The 17,027-nt window shown below is 34.1% G+C and overlaps 1 protein-coding gene across 2 annotated transcripts in view; it reads right to left on the bottom strand.

The window, feature by feature from the left end:
• LOC118268596 (probable muscarinic acetylcholine receptor gar-1) overlaps positions 1 to 16,891 on the bottom strand; it is a 36,963-nt gene extending 20,072 nt beyond the window's left edge. For both annotated transcript variants that reach the window (XM_035583138.2, XM_050706378.1), the window contains exon 1: positions 16,671 to 16,891. The gene's annotated coding sequence lies outside the window, so the exon portion shown is untranslated. The remainder of the gene's footprint in view (positions 1 to 16,670) is intronic.
• Between the last annotated feature and the right edge of the window lie 136 nt (positions 16,892 to 17,027).

The raw sequence follows: 17,027 nt of genomic DNA, 5'->3' as shown, positions 1-17,027 counted from the left end.
ATACGTAGGACTATTATTTCTCTGCTTCGCGCCATAAATCCAATCACAGGTGATAATGGTTATATTCTTTTAAACTCAACCCTTTTTTTAAACTTAAAAACATATATTTTCATGTTGCAAACGGATTATTTATCCGTGTTGGCAACAATGCTGAAATATTGGAAACTCACAAAAAATAATGAACATGGTAAATATTCCGTTTTAAATTCTAATGATATTACTAGGTAGTGACCATGTAAGTTAAAAAAAGATACACTTATAGAAATAAGCAAGAAAATCTAGAACTACGCATAAACAGTGATCCACAAAGTTAACAATTATAACAGCTGACGTTTTATAAAAACTGTTTGCTTACTCAATGCAAAAGGGTCGAAACTGTGTTACAATAACAACTGAACTATCGAAACGTAGTTAGTATGCAAATTGGTTTGTAGATTCGAAATTAATAGAAATAGATAATGGCCAGAGATTAGGTCGACTGTTTAATATTCCGTGCGAAGCAATATTATCTAGGGATGGATTTCAAACTTTGAATGTAACAAACTTCGATTTTGATTTTGACTGCCTTTCACTGATTGTACTTGGGAAGTCAATACTGAGTCCAATTTCCTGGTCATACAAAGAATTATTGGGTTTTCCGACACCCAATTTCTCATTAATCACCGAAAGAGGCATTGTGAGTTGTAAAGGAAGGAAACTTTTTCATTTTTAGGGTGTTAATTACCTACATACTACTTCCAAAGAGTTTGTTGTTTCCTAAATTAACTTGTGTTTTAAAGTATTTACCGATCGTGTTCGTCTTGGTATTACTTACACTTCATCATTAAAAGTAAGTACGTACGGTAGAAAACTTTTCTGGTTTTTCGGTTTCGAATATTCTCAGTCAGTAACATAGAAGTCTGGAATTAGTGCCCAGTATATGGCAATAGGCTCACCCCCTATAGATGGGATTTATGACACAAATAGTGAAAAGCGGATGTATTGCGTACCGTAATATGCAGATGTGCCTACTGCCTACTGCCCTTCGGAGATAAAGGCGTGACGAATATAAAGTCCTTGAAAATAAATTTGAATTGTAAAGAGAAATTACTAGAGCATTGGCAAAAGGCTACCGGGATCGGAAGGCAAGGAAGGTAAGGAAGCCTTTGCGTAAGACGATCAAAAAGAGGTGAAAAAAAAGTCCAATAATAATAATAATTAGAAATAAGCGAAGGACGATTACGAAGCCTTTATCTTTTAAAAAGGAGCTCTAAAACTTATTACAGGTTTCTTCTTGTTTTATGAATAGCAAAATGATTACTTATTGTTCATAAAGTTTCTTTTGTTTTTAGTTCACCGTCCAAAAGAGTGCGGGAAGATAATTAAGGCTTATCTGGAAGACGTCGTTAAATACTTTTGGAGTTGAGGATTCAGTTGCGAAATTTTTAATTGACGGATTGAGGTGCGATTGCCGTGAAACTGGGTTGATGGGGAGGGAGAAATGAAAGGTGATTTTGAAAGGGTTCAAATCCCCTGCTTTATAACGTTGAACGTTTTATCTTTGAAAGTGTTTGTCAGTGTGAATTTTGCTCTTTTATTATTTTTTTTGATGGTAATGATGATAGAGAGGTATTTTGATAGTTAGGAAGCTAAAGACATTTTTTTAAACGTCTCACCCTTTATTCCTGAAGGAGTAGACAGAGGTGCACATTGCGGCACGCAATGCCGCTATACAATGTACACCCGCTTTTCACCATTTGTGGTATAAGTCCTATGTAGGGGTGAGCCTATTGCAATATACTGGGCACAATTCCAGACTACGTGCTACCATAGATACATTTTGGAATAACCGAAGTTAAAAAAGTTATTAATCATGTCATTTCTAATTATAGTACAAACTATTTTTGCCTTTATAAATAAAAAAGAATGCAAAATTACAAATACAATTTTTATGTAGATTAACAACAATTTGTAACGTATAAAATATAGTGCTTCTGTAAAACTAAACCTGGCTTGTTACTAGCCACTTATTTACGAGTATGTGCCAAAATCTGCATACATGAATTAAAAAATCTCATCGGTCCACGCATGCATTTAAATAATAATGTGTTTTCTCACATGCTTCTGCATAACAGGGGAAAATATGCAGCCTTTGTCATAGGTGTTATTCATAAATATTTTTACTGTTAAAAACTGTTTTGGTATACAATTTAGTTTTATATTGGAAGCATGTAAAACAGCTTATGATGGAAGTGCATTGTGTGAAATATTTTATTTGCTATTAGGTGAAAAATATAATATTATATATTTAGGTAATATGAAATCGCATTAAATTCCAGGATAGCTCGCTGCCCGACCAGAACCAGACCCGTGTGTGTGGCGGATCGCGCCAGCAGACCACCTTAGGTGGGCCAGTAGGACTGATTGCTGATCCGGAGCTGCGCACTACCTTTCCAGTTACCTGGGGCTCTGGCTCGAAAAGCAGGAGTAGGATCGGAGTGGTTTTTAGTTAGTAAGAATCTGATATTCCCTCTCGCGTCGCCTAAGCCGAAAAAAGTCATTGGATCTTTTCCCCCTTAAAAATAAACATAAAATTCCATTCTGGGAAGAGATTGGTGCGTGGAGACATCAGGGTTGCAGAGATTTTAGCGAAATACAGATGCAAACTCCACGTCATGTCGTTGGTTCTAGTTGACAGTTGTTGTTATGCTTTGTCCGAAAACTTTGACAAAGTGGTTTACCAAGAATTCGGACTGGGTCAACCAACTTCGGTAAGTTACTAGCCCCATAGTACAAATGCCTCCAAAACATTGTTTGTTTACATTGTAAAACTCAAAATTGCTATTGTTTGAAACAACTGGAGTTGCTATTTATCCCCACTTGTTTCTCAATTTCTACGTATTTTAACATCATCACAATTTCAGTAAATATAGTTTCAGCTATTGTGATTTAGGGACAACAATAATACACTTATACACTACAATATACACTCACAAAACAAATATCTACAATATTAGTTATGAGTTTAAAATCGCAAACCCGTATTGAACAAGCAAAGTGATCAATGCTCAAACCTTCTCCGTGCGAGATGAGCTTTCCAAGAGAGAGAGAGTTTGGTCAGCAGTGGCCATTTAGGTACAGGCTGTTCATGATAATAATGATGATGATAATCTACAAAAAAACATCAACACAAACGATTAAGCTTAAAGACTTAAGATCTTAGTAAGAAGAAGAACTTGGTAGGAAAAGTAAACAAAGGTTTTATACCGAAACATTACCACTTTATGGGATCCGAAATAAAAATCGAATGGCGTTCTATCGGGAAACAAAGATACGTAAGCTTGAGGTCTCCGATTTATGTGAGGACGTAAAACGCAAACTTTGGTGACAGATGTTGACCAGTAATGAAAGTGTACCGAAATGTTCGCCGCACACGTAATCTGCGATCTGATTCCGAAATAAATAATTGTGGGTTTGTGTAATTGATATTGTAGTTATTGGTGTGTATTTGTTGCAAGAAAGTTTTTAAAATATAAATCTTATCAAAACGGAGCCCCAGACAGACATATAGCGTCTAGATTGGCGATATATTAAGAAGGGTCAAATTAAAAGTACCTTTAACCGAAGAGCATGCATGAAAAGACTATATCTGTTGATGAAGCGAAAGAGGTGTGTAAGAATTAAAGCAATTGGCGTCCCATTGTTTCTGCCTACCACCAAGCTGACAGGCGTAAGGTAATGCCGAAATGGAGAAATAAATAGAACAATAAAGGACGTTATTTGAAACTTTCAGTTTTGGGAAATATAAATGTTCCAAGTCGAGTAAAAAGTTTTTAGCATCTAAAAAGTATTTTCTTGGGTGAAGATGAAACATTTCTTAATGTCCTGAGATAATCACGTCTCCTTCCTCCTGACATAATATGTTGGACTTACATCTGTCTGTTTTTCACACACCCACGTCGTTTTTTACGTCAGACACTCGTTCTCAAGCGACATAATTACCGCATGACCTTCAAAAGACCTTAAAAAAATCAAAACGTTCACCAGCATGACGCTGTTCACCCACCCTACATAACCTGTCTACAGGAAGAACAGGGGTAGTCTATTTTTAACCCAAAATCCATATGACTAGGGTCGCATACCCATTGGAGCATAAAATCATATTTAACACACGTGGCAACACCGTCCAATTAATTTGAATTTGGAACTAAATCATCGGTTTTGCTGGCAACACAATATAGAATTGGCGGTAACTTTATTAATGGTGTCTGGTTTGTTTCCGATTAACTTATTTATTGTTATCTATTCTAATTTGTTTTCGTTTACTTTACACATGATATTGGACTTGTTAACACAGAAGAAGTTGAAGATAATAAATTAAATTGAGCAGTTATACTTATAGCAATAGGTTCATTACAACATGAGACTCATAATAATTAACTGGTAAAGAGGGTCTTCAGAAATCAAAAGTGTGACTTTACGTAAGAAATTAGAAAAATAGTATCACCACTCCTTTTATCCTCAAAGGGATAGACAGAGGTGCACATTGTGGCTCGTAATGTGTATGTGTTGAAAACATAAAATCTAATGCAAATACAATGAAAATTTAAAACAAATTTACAAAAAACAACAGCAACAAAGAGAAGAATCAATGTGTTTAATAGAGAATTAGCCGCAAGAAGTCTAGCCCCCGACTAATACAGTGTCATTTATCTAGATTATGTTCTAGGCAGTAAATCGGGTCGCTTGCAGAACAACTTAGCCGCAACTTTAAACTTATCTGCTCTCCGCTTATGTTGCCTGTTTGTAGACGTCTGACGCACGTACTGGAAAATGTATAAGTAGTAGGTGTTATTTTCATTCATAAAATTATAGTGTGATGATATTTATTATTAGGCTTTGAATGAGTAATTTTGCTTGTTACATTTCTAATGGAATGTTTTACTAGAAAACAGGCATATAACGAAATATGCAATATGCAATGCAACGTCACGCCTTTAAGGGATGCCACATTACGGCACGTAATACCACTATACTATGTACCATTTTTCACCATTTATGTTACAAGTCCCATGTACTAGGGGGTGAGCCTATTGCCATATACTGGTTACAATTCCAGACTCCGTGCTACTAATGAGAAATTTTCGAAAAACAGTAATAGCCCAGTAATACTTAGACCGACCCGAGAATCGACCTTGAGACCTGTTATGTAGCAGTCGCACTTGCGACCTCTCGACCAACGAGGCAGTCGTATTACCAAATACCACGTATAATTTCAGATACTTTGCTATCATGAATATTTTTTTAATCAATACATAATTCTTAGTAAACACTGGAATTAACTTGCTATCTCAAGTGCAACGAACAAATGATACAAAAACAGACAAAGACCATGAAAGATAATACAATATTATATTAAAATTTCTATTCCTTTCAAAAATCATTTGCATAAAAAGTGAATCTTGGCGTCGCCGTCGTCCTGAAGCGTTTAAGCTGCTACTGAACAAGCTCATAAAAATTTAAAACCACTGAAGTTAGTTTTAAATATTTAACATTCACTTTTTAAACTGTTTGAGTTGCATTAAAAGGGAAAATATTATTTTCATAAACATGTTTTTAAGTTTTGCATCTTTTGAATCAGTTTAGGTATATTGTTTGTTTTGTGTAGTTAAAAAGAATCTACCTACAACGCTCCTTTTGAATTTCGATTAGTACTTTAAAAATGTATTAAATTATGTTTGCTTACATTGTTGTTTTAGTATTTATAGTCCAGTCATTTGGTAGTTTTACCTGGAAAGTTTTCCGGGAGTTTTGAAAAGTGGTGAATTTATAGATTTGGGTATGCTCTTTTCGAATTTCAACTTTGCCACCTCGTACAACCGCCGCTCGCGCCGCCATATTGAAAAAATGGCGGCTAAAAATGGTATTTTATTAATATCTCCGTTCCGACGCATTTTACGAAAAAATATTTATCTACAAAATTAAACTAGAAAAAATTTCCTACAATTTATGTATTGATAACTTTTTCATAAAATCAATAGTTTTTGGCGTACGAGCGCCGCAAAGTATTATTCATCTGCATCACCACGTGTACAAACAATGTGTGTTTTTTAAATGTTTCAATTCTTAAAAACTAATTATGATATCACGTTCAAACCAATTTTCTTTGAAAGTTTCCATAAAAATCTACAGCATATATTTTTTTTAGTTTTCTTACTCACTTATTTTAAAAGTTAGAGGGCAGGACACATTCGATAGACCTCATGTTTCCACTTTGGAAGTGTCTATCTTTCAAACAATTGATTTTGACGACGGAACGGAGATATTAATAAAAAACCGTTTTTAGGCGCCATTTTTTCAATATGGCGGCGCGAGCGGCGGTTGTACGAGGTGGCAAAGTTGAAATTCGAAAAGAGCATACCCAAATCTATAAATTCACCAATTTTCAAAACTCCCGGAAAACCTTCCAGGTAACCCCCTTTTATCTACCAAATGACTGGACTATTAGTTTAGTCCATCTAAAAGCCTCAGGTTAATGTCAACGTTCGATATGTCTAGGAGAAAAAGAGATTAACCATGTTTTCACATAACAAAAAAAAAGGGTGTAACATTAACAGCCGTACTCTGAGTAATTTAATGGTTATTTAACTCAGTCCTTAACAATAGTTTTCAATTCAAAATCGTTACTAAGGAATAGTGTAAGTCGTCATTAATTATCTCTGAGTGTAGCAGTTAATGAAATAACGAACAAAAACTACTTAAAACTAGTGACTAAAGCTACTTAAAAGTAGTCTTTACTCATCAGATGTACAAAAAGGACAGAAAATCTAATCCTATATCCACCACAAATTGCACAACAAGACACAACAGTACCTATCTAAAATTAAGACCCTCTCAGTTGTATCCCGATTGGCTATTCAATAGTTAATTATAGTCCCTCGGTAGTACAGTGCAGTCAACTTGCAGTATTGCAGCCAAGCTTTAATGGAATAAGTTGGTAGTTAGGCTCACCTGTACCTATACGGGGTACGTAGATGTGGTTGGTTCTATTTTGGGGGTGAACGGTGCATAAGGTAAGTTAGTGGCTGTTATTTTTTAAAATAAACCTAAAAAAATGTTTATTAAAGCTCTAATAATTATAAGGTGAAGTATTGGTCATTTTGACAAGTTTTTATGTATTCAAAGTGGATATAGAGAGGAAATTCGTTTTTAAAACTTATAATTTTAGTCACTTTTATCACAATTTTGCCTTCGTAGGCAAAAGGAAAGGAAGGAAAATAATAACCAGTCGTATCACGTGAGATACGTGGAAAATTACCGAGTACAGAATATATAATTTTATATACTTTGATTCTACAGAATAAATAAGATATTATATTTCCTAAAACATGGCATCTTATACTCATAATTTCAAGTCAAATACACAAGATATCAATTAAAATTAAAACCACTCTTAGTATCATAATTACACAGTTACAATTTCAATGCGGAAAAACTATTCCAAACTAGGTTCGCTTCGGTCTAGTTAATGCATAAGCACCGGTGTTAACTTTTCAAGTTAGTGAAGTTATTCTCTTGATTTATTTAAACTCTACAGTTGAGCTGTTTCGCTGCGATACTGAAGTACTTGAAAGTTGAATAATGTAAATTTTGCTCAGGAATTGGCAGGCAAGCTTCTCGTCATACAACAATGTTTTATTTGTGGATTAATCAGGATTTTACTGCCTACAACTGAGATAGCTTATATGCCTACTGAAAACGAAGTTCTATATTATGATAAATTATATTTTTATTTTGAGATAATATTATGTGGCACTTAGCTTTTATCAACCTGCATTACAACATATATTATTAATATCTGGCTTTTAAAATTTTATTAGAAAATAAAAGAAATGTAAAACATTGTGCTACCTACTCTTTTGTCTGTCTATTACCTATAAAGCAGTATTTTTTTAAAAGACGTGGCCCCACACTACGATTTTGTCCTGTGTCATTAAATATAAATTTCACAAACACATGACACCCAGACCTGAAGCAATCCGAAGAAATTTTTGTACTACTAGCACAAGCAATCTCACTGGCACTATAAGTCAATGATATCACAAAGTTTCCTTTTTTATTACACTTCAAAATAAAGTACTTACTCACGACGTTTTGCCCTAAAAAAATGCCTCCAAAATCACCACATGATAACCAAAAGCTATAGCCCTGTAATTGTATTACAGGGTGATACAACTGACAGCCCTTAAATTACTATTCTGTGCGAGTGACAGACCAATCTCAACAGACGACGTCCGGACATTTTCGGACCATCCAACTTTAGTGTGTGTTTCATATAAAGTACCTATTGAACAGATTATATTTTTATTTTTACTTTGATAGACATGCTTTTTATAGGATTTTTGTTTTGCTATTAATGTAATATGTGGGAAGTTCGGGAGTTTTTTTTAAAGATGTTTTCAGAGTTTTCGTGATCATAACTACATATAGTATAGTATATATTATATGTAATGTTATTATGTTTCATTACAATTGTGTGAATATTGATCACTCTTTCGATTTAAAGCTCTTATTATAGGGAATTCAAACTGTAATAGTGAAATCCAGTTTACATTAAAACATATAAATATACCTCATCTTATTCTTCTAATCACACACCTTCCTTCCTTTAAAAACCTTTTTTAAGGGGGGAATTCATTAAATGACTTCACTCGCCTTGAGCGAAGGCAAAAGGGAGTGTCAGACTCTTACTGACTAAAAACCACCCCATTCTTAACCTATAAATACCTAATCTACCTACTTATAAAACTTTAGCAGATATACTAGACCACCAGCAGCAGTAGTGGAAGCGGATCTGCCAGTGACATCACTGGGACTATCTGACAAGTGACGTCATCGAGTTGGTACTATCTGATGAGATGCGGCGGAACGGATATTGCATCATGTAGCTACGCTGATGGGGACACGCTGTATAGTGTATATAGACACGCTGTATATGGACTGGGACAAACATGGAGCGTTTGTTGTTGTATATGGTTGGTGGGGTAGGGAAATTAAACCTGCTTGTGGCGAGTTATGGAATAGGATTTGCATTACCGTCCAGTTGCCATGACTTAGTAGTTTACAAAATGGTGTGTATTTGCAATTCATATTAAATTTAATAAAATTTGTAGTATAGCGATTAAAAAAGAAACATTTTTTTAAGGTGAAATGTAATTGTGTATATTTATTTTTTTATGATCATATTATTATGCTGAGTTGATACTGGATGTTGCTGGCAATTTTATTTACCGTCTTCATTTTTTATATCCTAAAATTTTCTCCTTACTCTGAAAAATACTATACTGAAAACCACAACAAAATCGATTTAGCCAAACGCGAGATAATCGCACACAAACATACATACAGGTCAAACTGACAACCTCCTTTTATTGAAGTCAGTTAGTAAATTATAAACCACTCAATATTTACTCACGAGCAGTGTAGAAGAGTATATTTATATTGCATTTGAAAAGGTTTCCGTATAAATGTGAAAGGAAGGAGCCAATTAAGTGGCCAGGTAATGAGACCAGCGCCTCTCTAAGTTCTTATACCGTGGCTAAAGTGCTCTAACATCTCTAGAGGTGGACTTTCAAAAGATATTCTAGAAAATAGTTGGTATTTTCTCAGTGATATATGATAGTATGGTAGTCTGTGTAGTTGTATGTGCTTGTCTACATTTTTAGTATAAAGTGGGTGGTTCTATTGTCAGTTGGATATTTTATTTTTTATATGGATTCCATTATTGTAATTTTACAGCTTGAAGTTTTAACATAATTGGTACTGTTATATTCTTTTGGAGCTACGTAAAGATTTATTGCAGGTGATTGGTAAATTAGTGAATGATATTTAAACACGTGATTTTACTTATGATTACAAACAACTTTCCCAAAGAAACTTTTTTGTATACTCGTTAGCCACCCTATATTTTCTAGCTTTATCATTCTTGATATTTGCAGTATCTGGCAATTACTAACAACGATGTAGTGTAACAAATATCTACTACATTGAAAAATACACATCCAGAACCAATGTGAAAGAACAAACTTGATTCTTCAGATACCAAAGCAATCAAACGAATAAAAATAAAAACGAGCAAGTAAGCACTTCTGACACAATAACGAACGAACAATGAAACGAAATAGATCGCCCATTATAAAATTTTGTCTTACAAAGCAAATACGAAATTGCAATCTCGCGAGAAAACCAAAGCGTAATTAAAATGCTAGTTACAACGCGTTTTGCTTTCCAGCCAGCCCGAGAATTCGAAACGATCTGTTCAAAAAAACCGCGCCAACTCTCAACAGTCACGTTTTAAAAATCGAACACCAGAGAACGAGATTTATCGTCTAATATCGTTGAAACAACGGCCAGTACCATTTGTGGATTGGCAACACTGGTGACTACAGTTGCCGTGTAGAAATAAGGTTTTAATCGTTTGTTTTTTTACAGGTTAAGGTGCAAAGTTATGGAGTTTTTACGATTGAAGATCAATCCAAACTGTTTTCTTGTTGTGATTTCTTGTTATTTTGTATAACGGCATCATATGCCGTAATGTCCTCTGTCTACCGATTGGAGGATAAAGGGTGACTTTACTTTTTTCATATCTTACTATTTATTGTCTTCTTCTTAACTTATGATTTAAAAACTTAATTTAAATCACACCTTATGTTACTCGTATATACTACGTTAGATTATTATTGTGTTTCAGAAACAATAACCTATTTATACAAAAATATCAAAAGTTATACCATAGCACGTGTATTCAATACATTGTAGCTAACGTAAATAGATTCCAAATACAATGCATAACACTGTATGCATTAGCTTCGGTTTAACGCCCTCAAAGTAAGCATAAACCGATGTAACAGGTTGCTGACTCATTGCCGATATTGTGTAGTTTGGGTGTCTGTAAGCATTTCGTGTAATTGTGTTTATTAGTGTTATGTTTGTATGTGTGTACTATGTAATGTGATTTTGGTTTTATATTTCAGTAGAATGGTTGGTTGAAGGACATCTTTTACCTATCGAGTGTCTTGTGCGCCACCATTGGAGTATAAGATAGTACATATCCCAAGCTTGAACATGCCACGGGATAATTAGTCTACTTCGATGATAGTTCCAAAGGTTATTTTACTGTAAACTGGTTTACTTTATCGCTTTGTTTTTATGTATTTTATCTGCCCATGGTTAGTTCTTGAAAGCTAAACAATTTGGGTAATTGAACAGTTGAATCTTGATTGACAAATTCTAGTCGTGTGGATCGGAAATTTAACACACCCGCTACTAATGCATGAGAGTATGGCATCAAAATCTAACAACGCGACGGAAAGTACCAAAGCGACATTTTCTAAGATTATTTAAACACCACTGACAAACGGTAAAGAAAACATCGTAAGGATACCTATTTCTTTTTTGAGCGAGATAATCATTCAATGAGCGCTTTGTTTAGCAGTATATACGGTTGTAGATGTGTAGAAAATTCGTCAACATGTATAAAATATTTGTAAATAAGATCTTGCACAAAATAAATCATCACATCCTACTCTGACCAAAAAAAAAAAACAAAATTCTTATTTATTTTAAATAAAAAATCAAGAATACAACTCCCCAAGCACAGCAGTGTATTCCACATTTAAACGAAGTCCACAGACTAGTAATCCCGTGGTACCTTGCGTTTCCATTAAGCTGTCTGCAATGTTATTCATCATGTGCACCACCGTCTCACCATGTCGAAACAAACTGTACAAACAGACTCACTGATGTAGCTGCACTTGTTTTAAGTCTTGAGTCACGTAGACTTTTGTAAGGAGCTAAATTGAGGCTTGAGTTGATAGTACGAAGGTTTATATTTGTATATTTTATTTTTGTGTTGGTACTGAGATATTGAGTTGTGCTAGTGTGTAAAATATAGTATTTCGATTATTTTGGCTTGCGGATGTATTATACTTTAGAAGAGCGCTCAAAAACTAGTACCAAATAGTGTTGACAATATCAAACGCCTTATTATTTAAAAGGGTGTTCAAACTGAAGACTGAATTCATATTTTTTTAGTTAAAATGGAAATTAAATGACATTATTTATTAACTGTTATCTTATTTATACCTTGAAATATTGTCATATTTCATTGTTGAAAGTAATAATGATAATTACAAAATTAAAGGACACGTTTTATCTAAACAAAATATTAACCAACACATAAAAATACCCGACATATTCATAACAATATAACAGCATAACTGCAATAAAATGTCGATAATAACACAGCACTCTGTATAAAACATAGTGTGTTCATATTTACACTACTATCGTCCGCACACAACCGTCAACAACGCGCATTACGGTAACCAAACAAGCGTATATACTTTCAATATTTATTCAAAGTTATACCACGACCAGAAGCACCTTTAATGGTAGCTCATATATTTTTACTATTTTCACACATAGAAATAAGCAGGAATTACATACCTGTATTGTATGGTAATAGTCTCACTACCTATGATATGTGAAATGAGATTATATAAAAATTCACCATTTTCACTCATAGAAATACGCAGGAATTACATACCTGTACTGTATGGTAATAGTCTCACTACCTATGATATGTGAAATGGGATTCATAAATAAAAATGAAAAGAAAAACATGGTTTGCTATCAGACGGCCTGTAAATATTGTTTATTTTGCCAAGTAGTATAAAAAAAATGTAGAATAGCTTGCGTTTCATTGGGTATATGAATCTTTGATATAATTATTTTTGGTATGTAATTGGGTATGAAAAATATAATCCTTTAGAGTTGCAAAATGATAGTTAACATAGTAATTTTTGCTCCATACACGTTTTTCCAGAAAACATTTGCACAACACCCTAAAGAGATTCTTGTGTCAGAGTTTGAAAAACTGTCATAAAATCACAAGCACTTGAAATATTTCGACTTGGGTCCTAAAAATGAATGGAACATTAAGCGACATCCCAGTCGCCAAACAATAAATAAGAAAAAGTATGAAAGGAAGCAGAGAGAAACAATGAACGATACAAAGTAAACGACTTAAAAAAGACAATGAAAATCTGTTCGGATTACAAAAATCTACGAACTATTAAAAATGTTCACATTTTTTTTACGTTTGATGGGTCGACGTTGTTCCGCTATCTCGCCTGGTGGTAAACGATGATGCAGCCTACGATGAAGCACGTCTGCCCTAAAGCAACCTATTCATTCGGGCCTTGAAGACACCCAGATTATACATATCAGGTAACACAGTCTACGGCAAAGAATTCCACTCCCTGGCAGTTCGCACAAGGAAGCTTGAATATTCAGTTCAATTCGTTTGTAATACATAGCATAGCTTATAGAAAAAGCAGTCTTGTATAAAAACTCACAAAATTATGAACAATTTGAAATTGGAATACACTGGTCTTGGACAATGGTAGCGCCATCTAGTGATAATATCGAAATACAATAATCTGACTGGTTTCTTACAAAGCTTTCTGAACGAAGTGTTATGAAACTGGATAATGAAGAATGAATATTATTCTATTAGGATCTTGCCACTTTTTGATTTTGGTAACGGAACAAAAAATGTTAATCAAAGCGAATGAATTGTGTTCTACAGTAGAAGCCTCATTATTCATAGAAAGTCGAAAGGTAACATAGCTTCGAGTTGACTGATTCATATTGCATTTTTTATGTTTTTAGTGGTATAAGTGTTTTATGGAATATGTGACAAACGAGGAGACGAGTAACCTGATGGTAAGTCACATAACTTCATAAAATACTAGAATCCGTTGGGACAGTAAGAGATCAACTTCCAAAAATACGGTTTAGGAAACATCACTGGCTCAATTCAACGCAGCAATATACGAACATTAACCGTAAACCCATTCTCACATACATATCAATAAATTGTCACCAACTTATTGCTAGTCCATTGTCTTCCATATAATGACATAAAGCCGTTCTTTGAGACCGAGCCTATTCAAGTGTCTTCAAAGTCATATCCGGATACACAAGTGCATGTTAAGTCTATTGTGTACGGATTTACTTCAAAGTGAGTACGGAGTAGTTGTCTTATCCATATTATATTAGGTAAGCCATATTTTATTTCGGATTTTATACTTAGAAGATTGTTTATTAACAGTTGGCTGAAATGATCATTCATTACTGAATAGTCAGAATGGAATTTAATAAACAGTAAAGGGAGAAAATCAATCAATGAATTCTCCCTCCTTGGACGAGGCGAGAGGGAGTGTCAGACTCTTACTGACTAAAAACCACCCCGTTCCTACTACTGCTTTTTGAGCCGGAGCCCCGGTAAAACCCGTAAGGTAGTCCAAAGCTCCGGATCAGATGATCAGTAAGTCTATTTAAAAGAGATTATGATGTTCTTTATTCGAGAAGCAATATTTGTATGCTTTATAAATCTCTTAAAAGTTGAAGATGAACTTCATATTCGAAGGTTTTATTTATGAACGAGAATATTTCTTCGGAATTCGTATCACATTACCGACTGTTTGAAAAGTTAATAAAATACATATTGTATTATTACACTTCTGCATATATCTCTGGTAAAAATAGACACAACATAATAGTTCTTTATTGACACATCACCCCGTTTCAAGGTTCCGTCTTCATATAACATAATGTAATGCATATTCAGCACACGACCCTAAAAGATAAAGTATTCTTACATAAGAAACAGAAAGCTCACTCGTAAGGCGACGTAAGATGGCCATAAATATCAAAATGTTTTAAAAATATACTTATTTTAGGGAATAGAGTACTTTTTTGGAGAGAGGGAAAATTATCCAATGATTTTTCCCACCTTGAGTGAGGTGAGAGGGAGTGTCAGACTCTTACTGACTAAAACCCACCCTGTTCATACTCCTGCTTTTCGAGCCGGGGCTCTGGTGAACCCGCTAGGAAGTCTTCAGCTCCGGTGGGAATATAGTATTTAGGAAATACCGAAATTACCGAAATATTAGAGCAACAGCTTATAATGTATTACTATTACTGCAGTAATACTAACTGCCGTACTCAGAGTAATTTAATGGTTACTAAACCCAGTCTTTAGCTATTGTTTTCGGAACAAAATCGTTACTAAGGAATAGTTTAAGTAATCATTAATGACTGAGTACGGCGTTGAGTGAATATTTATCCTGTTTTAAATAGCTACTTAAAATCTATATATCAGGTATCAATAAAATAATAATTTCATGTGATACGTTACTGATTGTTAAAATTATCATGATTAGGTATAATAATATTTTTGTGCTTCAGCTTTCAGTAGTAATGAGGATGTCATTATCTGACTACTAAAGATTGTATAGAAGAAGAAGATTAAAACGTTACTCTGATGGAATGATGAAGGGTAATTATTATGATTATTTCGAGGTGGCTGCCCGGTCTAAGACGTCCGCTTTTCATGCACGAGGCTGCGAGTTCGAAACCTTCCAACGGCAAGTACCAATGTGACTTTTTCCGAGTTATAATATGTACTTTCTGAAATTATTTAGACACCATAGACAAATGGTGCAGGAAAACGTCACGAGAAAACCTGGGCACGAGAAAACTCATAATATTTAATTATAAGTTTGAAATCGCAAACCCGCTAAGCAAGCTTGGTGATTAATGCTCAAACCTTTAGCAGACCAAAGACTTCTTCTCATATGGAGGTTGGTGTGATGTGTGTGAACCATTGTGATTCTATTATTTTAGATATATTGAATAATAAGCGTAATTAAAACTTAAAAAGATTGTAGCCAAAAAGTTAGTCATCAATAAATATCGAATTCATGTCTATTTCGAAATTCCAAGAAGCCAGTGTTCTTGAAGAGGCTCGTTCATTCGACATAAGATCTCTTTGCTGTAGGCTGCCATTAATTAAAATGTACTGCGAAAAAAAACTCATTTGGCCTCAAAGACAAAGGCACTGCTTGAAACAGCCTCTTTATGAATTTTCGTATTCATGTTATGCTTTTTGTATGAATATTTTAATGAATTTGACAATTTAATAGTTTTATGAGTATGTTTTGGTTATTTAATTTCTGCGAAATTAAATGTGTCGTGTATTTGACTGTTAAGGCGTATTTGTTATTTTTTTTATAAATTAATGAAATGGTTTTTCAGTGACGATTTTAATAAGTAAAATTGTTATATACATTTAAACTTCATAGAGTGTTGGATACATGAAAGGATAATAATATGGCATTTATTTTAAGTACATAAATTATTATAAGAAACAGTTAATAAACTCTTTTGTACCAAACAAATAAAGTTAACTTATAATTTACTTTAATACGTTTTTGCTAACCAATCCCTTGGTGACTAACTGATGAAAGTTTAAAATTATAATTTCCATATGTTAGAAGGATTGTAGTTTCCACTTAAACTTTGTCCAGGAACGCGTCCCGTGAGACATATAAACCCATTTCTAACTCAATGTTAAAATAACCACCTGAAATTCAAACTTAGAACTTCATTTAAATAGCTCTAACTACTTTTTAATGTCCTCACCACGTACGTAAGATTTTACTGAAACATTTTCATAATGTCATTTAAAAATAAAACCTCTATGCACCATTAAAAACGAAACTCATTTATCGAAGGTACGATAAAACAAAATGTAGTTTTAATATTTCAAAAATGGAACTTACCGATAAGAACTAACTCCAATAACATACATAATTGAACACTAGCCACTGAATGAAAAAACAAAAAACGCTCTATCCATTTGAAAATGGAATGTGAAGTTTGAAAATTATTCACTGTTGAAACTGACGAATAGAAAGTGGGTTAGTTGAGTGAACGACGCGGAGCGATACGCGAGCGGAAAGGCTGAGGCGCGCGAGATAACTGGCTACGAAGCGTAGCGGTGCTACGGTGCTACGGGGCTACGAGCTACGACGCAACAGGCAACGTTGATTGTCCGTTTAGACGGCACAGTCGAGATTTTAATTGAAAGATTCGATGTTTGATAAACTTGTGATGATTTATGATAAATTGTAATAAAA

The sequence above is a fragment of the Spodoptera frugiperda genome, chromosome 29 (assembly GCF_023101765.2).
Source record: "Spodoptera frugiperda isolate SF20-4 chromosome 29, AGI-APGP_CSIRO_Sfru_2.0, whole genome shotgun sequence".
Lineage (NCBI taxonomy): Eukaryota > Metazoa > Arthropoda > Insecta > Lepidoptera > Noctuidae > Spodoptera > Spodoptera frugiperda.
Note: the sequence above shows the minus strand (reverse complement) of the source record. Positions and strands in the feature narration are given on the sequence as shown.